The sequence below is a fragment of the Pseudorca crassidens genome, unplaced genomic scaffold, assembly GCF_039906515.1.
Source record: "Pseudorca crassidens isolate mPseCra1 unplaced genomic scaffold, mPseCra1.hap1 Scaffold_64, whole genome shotgun sequence".
Classification (NCBI taxonomy): domain Eukaryota; kingdom Metazoa; phylum Chordata; class Mammalia; order Artiodactyla; family Delphinidae; genus Pseudorca; species Pseudorca crassidens.
This window is the reverse complement of record NW_027136316.1, coordinates 1,953,246-1,964,132: the sequence shown is the minus strand read 5'-3', so window position 1 is coordinate 1,964,132 and position 10,887 is coordinate 1,953,246. Positions and strand designations below refer to the sequence as shown.

General features: G+C 46.4%; 1 long non-coding RNA gene across 1 annotated transcript in view; it reads left to right on the top strand.

Moving 5' to 3' along the window:
* The first annotated feature begins 1,066 nt into the window (after window positions 1-1,066).
* LOC137218242 (uncharacterized) overlaps window positions 1,067-10,887 on the top strand; it is a 60,416-nt gene continuing 50,595 nt past the window's right edge. The window contains exons 1-2 of the long non-coding RNA XR_010940564.1: window positions 1,067-1,183; window positions 4,137-4,282. This is a non-coding gene — a long non-coding RNA (uncharacterized lncRNA). The remainder of the gene's footprint in view (window positions 1,184-4,136; window positions 4,283-10,887) is intronic.

The window sequence follows — 10,887 nt, the reverse complement described above, 5'->3', positions numbered from 1 at the left end:
CAGCCTTAGCATCTCATGCCCGTCTCTGTGGTCCGCGCTGTTAGCCGAGGCTCGCGCCCGTCTCTGCAGCTCCTTTAAGCAGCGCTCTGAATCCTCTCTCTTCGCGCACCAGGAAACAAAGAACGAAGAAAACGTCTCTTGCCTCTTCGGCAGGTCCAGACTTTTCCCCGGACTCCTTCCCGGCAAGCCGTGGCGCACTAACCCCTGCAGGTTGTGTTCAGGCCACCAACCCCAGTCCTCTCCCTGCGCTCTGACCAAAGCCCAAGCCTCCGCTCCCAGCCCCGCCCACCCCGGCAGGGGAGCAGACAAGCCTCTCGGGCTGGTGAGTCCCGGGCGGTACTGATCCTCTGTGCGTGAATCTCTCCACTTTGCCTTCCGCACCCCTGTGGCTGCCCTCTTCTCCGCAGCCCTGAAGCTTTCCCCCTCTGCCACCCACAGTCTCCGCCCGAGAAGGTGCTTCCTAGTGTGTGGAAACCTTTCCCCCTCCCACTGGTGCAGGATCCATCCCTATTCTTTTGTCTCTGTTTATTCTTTTTTTTTTTTTTTTGTCCTACCCAGGTACGTGGGGAGTTTCTTGCCTTTCGGGAGGTCTGAGGTCTTCTGTCAGCGTTCAGTAGATGTTCTGTAGGAGTTGTTCCACGTGTACAAGTATTTCTGGTGTATCTGTGGGGAGGAAGGTGATCTCCGAGTCTTAGTCTTCCGCCATCTTCCCTCTCTCCCAAACATTTTAATAATAGTAATTTTTCTGATGCATGAGCATGGAATACTGTTTTCGATTGTGTCTTCAGTTTCTTTATCAATGCTTTATAGTTTCCTGAGTATAGGTCTTTCATGTCCTTGGTTAAATTTATTGCTAAATAGTTTGTTCTTTTTGATGGAATTGTAAATGGGATTGTTTTCTTAATTTTTCTTGCTGGTGGTTCATTATTAGTGTATAGAAACAAAACTGACTTGTGTATATTGATTCCATATTTTGCAACTTTACTGAATTTTTTTAGCATATTTTTTGAAGTAATGTGAAAAATTGCAATACTAAAATCTCACAGTTTCTACTGCACCCCAGGTAATCCACAGGACCCAAGAGATGGTAGCTACTAATGTACTCTTCCCACGGTGCCTCTTCATACCATGCGGACTCCTACAAGGGAAATAAGTATCACAACTTTGGTTGAACGTGGTCTGGGTAAGTCTTGGCCTCTATCACAAAATTTGATGTCTCCCTTCTCTGATTTTCTGGCATGATATTGACATGGTTGTCTAGAAAAGTAATTTAGTTTCCAGTAATTTAAAATGTACCGAAAAGTTGCAATAATGGCAAAAAGTACTCACGTTTGCCATTTCACACAAAATGCTCAGTGTGTTTTGCCCCAGGAACCAGCACATAACCCCTAAATGAAGAAATCCTGATGTCCACATTATAATTTAATACTCAGCCCCACTTCAACTTTCACCTACTGTCCCAACTGTATGAAAATGTCTTTTTCCATCCTGATCCAGTTTTCTTTTTCTGGAACCATTACTGCGTTTCTCCCTCATTTGGACATCCTTGATGGATTTGAAGCAGACAAGATGAGTATGGGATCTAGGTGGCCTTTTCTATATGGCTTTTTTCAGTAAGAATGTTTTTAATGTTCATTTTTGTAACAAATATCAGTGCTGCACTTTTTTTCATTGTCATTAAAAATACAAAACACGACTTTAGCATTTAATTCACTTTACGCATACAGTTTTGTGGTATTAACTACCTTTATATAGTTGCACAAACAAGTTAAGTAACATGTGTACCTCCTGTGTGCATGGCAGATACCCAGGAAATTGAGTAACACCCTGAAACGGCCCAAGACATCACCTTAAATACCGTCTTCATCTAAAAGGCAAAAAAAGGAAGGCTATAGTTGTTTGTCTACATTCATTTGATTGTATATGGTTTCCAGTTGATGTTGTTTAACTAGTTGTGGAGAAGTCATGGGGTAGGTGGCTTCATTTCAGTTTGAATTTCCAAATTTACTGGATTCTGCAGGCTTGATACAAGGTTTACAAACTTCATATCGGGTCAGGACATCCCATGGTGTAACTCAATTAAACAATTGAGTTCAACAATTAAAGCTCTGTGTGATGTGAGTTCATCCCGGAGTAATCCAGGTTAGTTTCTGTTATACATTTGTCCCAGGATGAAAGGACAGGAAAAATAAGACCTGATTTATAAAAGTGCCTTCAAACTAATTAATACTGAAGTATAGTTGACCTACGATATTGTGTTAATTTCTACTGTACAGCAAAGTGATTCATATATACATACATACATATACACATATTTTTCATATTCTTTTCCATTATGGTTAATTACAGGGTATTGAATACAGTTCCCTGTGCTGTGCAGGAAGACCTTGTCTATCCATCCTATATATAATAATTTGCATCTACTAATCCCAAACTCCCAATCCATCCCTCTCCCCTGTCTTCCCCTTGACAACCACAAGTCTGTTTTCTATATTTGTGAGTGTGTTTTGTTCTGTAGATAGATTCATTTGGGTCTCACTTTATAATCCACATATAAGTGATATGATATGGTAGGTGTTGTTCTCTGACTTACTTCACTTTGTATGATAATCTCTAGGTCCACCCATGTAGCTGCAAATGGCATTATTTCATTCTGTTTTATGGCTGAGTAATATTCCATTGTATATATGTACCACATCTTCTATATCCATTCATCTGTTGAGGGACATTCAGGTTGCTTCCGTGTCTTGGCTATCGTGAAGAGTGCTGCTGTGAAAGCTGGGGTGCACGTATCTTTTTGAATTATAGTTTTGTCTGGATGTGTGCCCAGGAGTGGGATTGCTGGTTCATATGGTAATTCTATTTTTAGTTTTTGAGGAACCTCCATACTGTTCTCCATAGTGGCTGCATCAATTTACATTCCCACCAGTAGTGTAGGAGGGTGCCCTTTTCTCCACACCCCTTCCAGCATTTATTTCTAGACATTTTAATGATGGCCATTCTGACCACTACGAGGTGATAACTCACTGTAGTTTTGATTTGCATTCTCTAATAATTAGTGATGTGGAACGTCTTTTCAGGTGCCTCTTGGCTATCTGTATGTCTTTGGAGAAATGTCTGTTTAGACCTTCTGCCTATTTTTTGATGTTTTTTTCTTTTTTGAGTTGTATGAGGTGTTTGTATATTTTAGAATTAAGCCCTTGTTGGTCGCAAATACATTTGCAGGTATTTTCTCCCAAACAGTGAGCACAGGTTCTGGAACAACGGGATACCCACATGCAGAAGAGTAAATTTGGACCCTTACCTCCCCCCACCCCATATAAAGAATCAACGCAAAATGGACCAAAGGTCCAGATGCAAGTACCAAAATTATAAAACTCTTAGAAGAAAACATGAGAGTAAATCTTCATGACCTTGGATTTGGTCATGTTTTGTTAGATCTACCAAAAGCACAAGCAACAAAAGACAAAATAGATGAATTGGACTTCCTCAAAGTGAAAAACAGTTGTGTATAAAAGGAGCAAGGAGTAAGATAATCCACCATCCAAAATGGCCCAAGATGTTTGCAAACCATGTATCTGATAAAGGACTGTAGCCCAGCAGCCAAGCTCCCGGTGGTCCAGGGGAGTGTCTGTGCGGCCCCTCGCGTCCTCGGTGATCAGGGGATTTCAGGCCCCACAGCACCCGAGGGGTGGACACGGGTCATCCTCAGCACCCTCAGGGAGTGAGTGTTGGATGGTTTTGAGCCCAGATGCACTCCCATTACTGCCCTCAAAGGCTGAAGGCTTCAGCATGCCTCCAGAAGGACACAGAGTATTTGCAAGTCTTTGAGAACCAAGGGGACAGTCTTCACTTTTCTGAAAGGGCATCTTATTATTTCACAGCATGACCATTTTCCATCTGGCTCTCAGGGGTGCCCTCCCACCTTCCTGATATCTCTGAGAGTGGCCATGGGGGTTTGGCTGTCCCCAGTCCTCACACCAGGTGACCAGGCCAGTGGGGCCAGACCCTGGTGGTCCTTAGCTTCGCTGGAGACTAACCCAGACTCTCAGCCTGTGATTGAACGTGGATGCCCCTGCTTCCCCCCGTCACCAATTCTCATCTCCTCCTCTGTCTCTCTTCCTCTTGCTTTTCAGTCTCAGATTTACCTGACGGCCACCACTCACAGCTCCCGAAGAGCCCAGAGATTTCTCCTGGAAGGAAAGGTTCTGGAAAATCAGAGAGATAAATAAAGGATGCAGCTGATTCCCGCCTTGTGCTGATGCCCAAGAGGGTGAGGAGAGTGAGTGTTTTCTCATTAGAATTTTAAATCCTCCAAGTAATAGATCATTGGGGGGGAGGCATCCAGTGTTCTCCTGCTCATTCTAAGAATGTCATTCCTAGATTTTAATGTGGTAAATAATTTATATTATAAATATGCAGAGGGGGGATATCCATTTAAAAATGTTAGAGGTAACTGCAAGGGATTTACAACAAACAAGGACACAGAACCCTGTGTCCAGACACTGGCTGAGAGGCTCCTACCCTGAGCCTCAGTCCCCTGGAGGGCGGAGTGGCCATGAGTCTCCTACCGCAGGTAAGCCCACACAGGCACATCCCACATGGGTCCACTGTATCGCAGAATCTTAGAGGGGCCGATGGCAGGCAGCTGGCTAGAGATGCGGACAAGAGAAAACTGCCCAGCAGCCTGGGACAACCCCGGGGTGAGGCCTTAGGAAGGGCCAGTGTCAGAGCCTCAGAGATAACTTGAAGAGAGTTCAGGCTGTTGAGGACATCATCAGAGATGCACTTAGGGACATATTCAGGGCCTTACTTATGGACAGGATCAGGGCATTATTTAGTGACAGCTTAGACTATAAGGGACAGCATCAGGGCCTAAGTTAGGGAGAGTGTCAGTGCTTCACTTAAGAGATAACGTGAGAGCCTTAGTTAGACATAGTTCAGGCTGTTATTAGGGATATCTTCAGGGCCTTAGAGCCAGCATCATGGCCATAATTAGAACCAGTGTCATGGTATTAGTTAGGGTCCAAACTAGGGTGTTAGTTAGGGAAAGAGTCAGGTCATTAGTTAAAGACAGTGTCAGGGTTTTAGGTAGGGACAGCGGCAAGTCCTTAGTTAAGAAGAGTGTCGGGGCCTCACTTAGGGGCAGCGTCAGGATGTTAGTTAGGGAGAGTCAGGACATTAGAATTTCAGATTCTAAAGTAGAGACAGCATCAGGGCCGTAGTTAGGGACAGCATCAGAGACTTACCTAGGGACATATTCAGGGCCTTAGTTATGGACAGGATCAGGGTGATACAGAGGAACGCCTAAGCATATTAGGGACATCTTCAGGGCCTCAATTAGCGATAGCATCAGGGTATTAGTTAGGGAAAGAGTCAGGCCATTATTATAGATAGTTTCAGTGTCTTACGTAGAGAGAGCATCAGGGCCTTAGTTAAGGACAGCATCAGAGACATACTTAGGGACACATTCAGGGCCTTGGTTATGGACAGGGTTAGGGCGTTATTGAGAGATACATGAGGGTATTAGGGACAGCATCAGGGTGTTCGGGAAAGAGTCGGCCGTTATTATAGACAGTGACAGTGCCTCAGGTAGAGACATCATCACAGCCTTAGGAAGAGGGTCAGGGCCTTGGTGAGGGACAGGGTCAGGCCAACAGTGAGGGACATCTAAGTCTATCAGGGACATTGTCAGGGCCTTAGATAGGGTCAGCATCAGGGCTGTAGTTAGAACCAGTGTCAGGGCGTTATTTAGGGACAAAACTAGGATGTTAGTTAAGTAAAAAGCCAGGAAATTAGTTACAGCCAGTGTCAGCTTCTCAGCTAGAGACTTCAAGGTCTCAGTGAGAGCATCAGCATCTCAGGTAGGAGCTGCATCAGGCCATTACTTATAGACAGTGTCAAGGCCTTAATTAGGGAGAATGTCAGGGCCTCAGAGAACAACTTGAGGGCCTTAGTAAGAGACACTTCAGATTGTCCGTTAGGGACATCATCAGAGCGTTATTTATGGACAGGGTCAGGGTATTAGTGAAAGACAGCTCAGGCAATTAGGCACACCATCAGGGCCTTGGGTAGGGGCAGCGTCAGGGAGTAGTTGGGGAAAGAGTGAGGCCGTTAGGTAAAGACAGACTCAGGGCCTTAGTTAAAGACAGTGTCAGGTTCTTTGTTAGGGACACTGTCATGGGCTCAGTTAAAGATAACTTGAGGGTCTTAGTTACAGATAGTGTCAGGGCCTTAGTTATGGACATCTTTATTGCCTCAGTTAGAGGTAATTCGAGGGCCTTAGTAGGAGACATTTTGGGTCATTAGTGACATCGTCTGGACCTTCGTGCCGTCTTCAGTACATCATTTATGGGCCGCATCAGGGCAATAATGAGGGACAGCTCATGTTATTAGGGACTGTGTCAGGGTCTTAGTTAGGGAATGTGTCAGGACCTTTGTTAGGGAAAGAGTGAAGACAGTAGTTAAAGACAGACTCAGGGCCTTAGTCAGAGACAGCCTCAGTTCTTAATCAGGGCCACAGTTAAAGATAAGTTGAGGGCCTTTGTTAAGGACAGCCTGCAGGCCTCAGTTAGAGACAGGTTCATGGGCTCGAGACTAAATTCAGGGTCTTAGTTAGGGACAGCATCAGGGATTTAGTTAGCATAAGAGACTCGACATTAGCTAAAGACAAGGTTAGGTTAAGGTCTAGGAATAGCGTCAGGAAATGATGTAGGGATAGTGTAAAGACCATAGCTACTTATAGCATCAGTGCCTCATTTAGAACCAGTGTCAGGGCTTCAAGTAGGGACAGCGTCACAGCCTGACTTAGGGAGAGCGACAGGGACTGAGTGAGGCCTAGAGTCAGGGTCTTCGCTGGGGACAGTGTTAAGGCAAGACTTAGGAACAGCATAAGGGCCTCGGTAGGAACAGCGTAAGGAGTTTCTTAAAGACATTATCAGGGCTTCTGTGAGAGACAGCCTCAGCCTCACATAGGGACAGCGTCAAGGCTTACTTTGGGACAGTTTCAGGAGCTTATTAAAACATGGGCCAGGATATAATAAGCTCAGGATACTGTCAGGACTTTAACTGTTGACAGCAGCAGGGCCTTAGTTATGGACAGTGTCAAGGCCTTAGATACGACTAGCATCTGGGTCTCTGTTAGGTACCGTGTCAGGGCCTGAGTTAGCAAGAGTGTTAGGGCCATATTTAGGGACAGTGTCAGGGCCGGATTTAGGATGAGCATCTAGGCCTCGGTTAGGGACAGTGTCACAGCCTTGGGACTAAATTCAGGGCCTGAGGTATTCACAGCATAAGGGCTTCAGTTAGCATAAGAGGCAGAACAGTTGCTAGGGACAGGCTTAGAGTAAAGTTTAGGGATCGTGTCAGGAAATGACCTAGGAGTAGTGTCAAGACCTTAGTCACTGAGAGTATCAGGGCCTTAATTAGAACCAGTGTCAGGGCTTCAGGTAAGGACAGCGTCAGAGCCTGACTTAGAGAGAGCCACAGGGACTGAGTGAGGCCTCGCGTCATGCCCTTAGCTGGGGACACTATCAGGGCATGATGTAGGAGTTGCATCAGGGCCTTTGTTGGGTCAGGAATAGGGTCTTAGTTAAAGACACGATCAGGGCCTGAGGTGGTCACAGCGTCAAGGCCTCAGTTAGGGATAGTTTCAGGGCCTAAGTTAGGCACAGCCTCAGGCTTTCACTTAGGGACAGAGACAGGGCTTTGTTAGTGTTAGTGTCAGGACCTTGATTAGAAATGGGTTAGATTCTGAACTCATGATAGTGTCTGGATTATAGTTATTGCCGGCAGTAGGACCTATATTAGTGACAGATTCCGGGCCATAGTTAGAAACAGTGTCATGGCCCTAGTTAGGACAAGTCTGGGCCTTACTTAGGGAGAGCATTAGGGCTTCTGTGAGGATAAGAGGCAGGAAATTAGCTCGGTAGAGAGTCAGGTTCCAGGCCAGGGATAGTGTCAGGAAATGAGCTAGGGATAATGTGAAGACCTTAGTTATTGAGAGCATCAGGGTCTTAGTTAAGACCAGTGTCAGGGCCTTAATCAGGACCAGTGTCAGGGCTTGATGTAGGGATAGCGTCAGAGCGTAACTAAGGTACGGCAACAGGGGTTAAGTGAGGCCTATCTTTAGGGCCTGAGTGAGGAACAGTGTCAGGGCACGACATAGGTGTTGTATAAGGGCTTCTGTACGATCAGCATTAGGGTCTTCGTTAAAGACATTCTCAGGGCCTCTGATAGAGACAGCCTCAGGGCTTCCCTTAGGGACAGCGTCAGGGCTTACTTAGGGACAGTTTCAGAACCTTGGTAAGACATGGGTCAGGATATTAGCTCAGGATAATGTCAGGACTTTAGATATTGACGGCAGCAGGGGCTTAGTTAGACACAGTGTCAGGGCATGCGTTAGGACTAGCATCTGTGCCTCTGTTAGGTACTGTGTCAGGGCCTGAGTTAGGAATGGCGTTAGGGCTTTAGTGAGGGACAGTTCTGGGCCATATTTAAGAAGAGCATCTAGGCCTCTGTTAGGGACAGTGTCACGGCCTTGGGACTAAATTCAGGGCCTGAGTTAGGCTCATCATAAGGGCTTCAGTTAGCATAAGAGGCTCGACATTAATCAAAGGCAAGGAGAGGTTAAGGTCTCGGGATAGTGTCAGGACATGACCTAGGAATAGTGCCAAGACTTCAGTTACTTAGAGCATCAGGGCCTAATTTAGGACCAATGTCCGGACTTCAGGTAGGGACAGCATCAGAGCCGGACTTAGGAAGAACGACAGGGCTTGAGTGAAGCCTAGTGTCAGGGCCTTAGCTAGGGACCGTATCAGGGCATGACTTAGGTGAATCATAAGTGCCTCGGTAGGATCAGACTCGGGCTTTGCTAAAGCCATCATCAGGGCCTCTGTTAGGGACAGCCTCAGGGTCTCACTTAGGGACAGTGTCAGGGCTTATGTAGGGACAGTTTCAGGACCTTGGTAAAAGATGGGTCAGGAAATGAGCTCAGGATACTGTTAGGACATTATATATTGACGGCAGCAGAGCCTTAGTTACAGACAGTGTCAGGGCCTGCGTTAGGACTAGCATCTGGGCCTCTGTTAGTTACAGTGTCAGGCACTGAGTTAGGAATATTGTTAAGGCATTAGTTAGGGACAGGACTGGACTGGATTTAGGACGACCATCTAGGCCTTGGGTACAGTGTCACGGCCTTGGGAGCAAATTCAGGGCCTGAGGTATTCACAGTATAAGGGCTTCAGTTAGCGTAAGAGGCAGGACAGTTGCTAGGGACAGGGTTTGGGTAAAGTTTAGGGATCGTGTCAGGAAATGACCTAAGGTAAGTGTCAAGACCTTAGGCACTGAGTGTATCAGGGCCTTATTTAGAACCAAGATCAGGGCTTCAGGTAGGGACAGTGTCAGTGCTTCACTTAGGGAGAGTGACAGGTACAGATTGAGGCCTACCATCATGCCCTTAGCTGGGCACACTGTCAGGGCATGAGGTAGGAGCTGCATAAGGGCCTTTGTTGGGTCAGAGATAGCGTCTTAGTTTAAGACATGATCAGGGCCTGAGGTGGTCACAGTTTCAAGGCCTCAGGTAGGCATAGCTTCAGGGCCTGAGTTAGACACAGCCTCAGGCCTTCACTTAGGGACAGAGACAGGGCTTTCTTAGAGACAGTGTTAAGACCTTGGTAAGAGATGGGTCAGGACATTAGCTCAGTATAGTGTCCGGATTTTAGTTATTGCCGGCAGCAATATTTAGTTATTGCCTATATTTGGGACTGATTCTGGGCCTTCGTTAGAGACAGTGTCGGGGCCTTAGTTATGAATAGTCAGGGCCTTAGTTAGGGAGAGCATTAGGGCTTCAGTGAGGACAAGAGGCAGGAAATGAGCTCGGGACAGATTCAGCTTCCAGACCAGGCATAATGTCAGGAAATGAGCTAGGGATAGCATGAAGACATTAGTTATTGAGAACATCAGGGCTTTAGTTAGGACCAGTGTCAGGGTCTTAATCAGGATCATTGTCATTTCTTGATATAGGGACAGCGTTAGAGCCTAACTAAGGTACGGGAACAGGGCTCAGTGAGGCCTATCTTTAGGACCTGAGTGACGGACCCTGTCAGGGTACTATAAGGGCCTCTGTAGGATCAGCATTAGGGTCTTCTTTAAAGACATTCTCAGGGCCTCCCATAGGGACAGCCTCAGGACCTCACTTAGGGACACCATCAGGGTTTACTTTGGGACAGTTTCAGGACCTTGGTAAGACATGGGTCAGAATATTAGCTCAGGATAATGTCAGGACTTTAGATATTGATGGCAGCAGGGCCTTAGTTTGACACAGTGTCAGGGCCTGCATTAGGACTAGCATCTGGGCCTCTGTTAGGTCCGTGTCAGTTCCTGAGTTAGGAATAGTGTTAGGGAATTAGTTTGGGACAGTTCTGTGCCAGATTTAGGACGAGTATCTAGGCCTGAGTTAGGGACAGTGTCACGGCCTTGGGACTAAATTCAGGGCCTGAGTTAGGCACAGCATAAGGGCTTTAGTTAGCATGAGTCAGGACTTTAGCTAGGGACAGGGTCAGGTTAACATCTAGGGATAGTGTCAAGACCTTAGTTACTGAGAGTACCAGGGCCTTACTTAGAACCAGTGTCAGGGCTTGTGGTAGGGACAGCATCAGAGCCTGACATAGGGAGAGTGACAGGGCCTGAGTGAGGCCTAGCGTCAGGACCTTAGCTGGGGACACTGTCAGGGCATGACGTAGGAGCATCATCAGTTCCTTTGTTGCATCAGCAATAGGGTCTTAGTTGCTAAGCAACATCCAGGCTTGTAGCCCTTTGGAGTCACTCTGTGTATGCCGTGTGTAGGGCAGCACACTGCACTGTTTCTTTGGGACAGCTTGATTTACC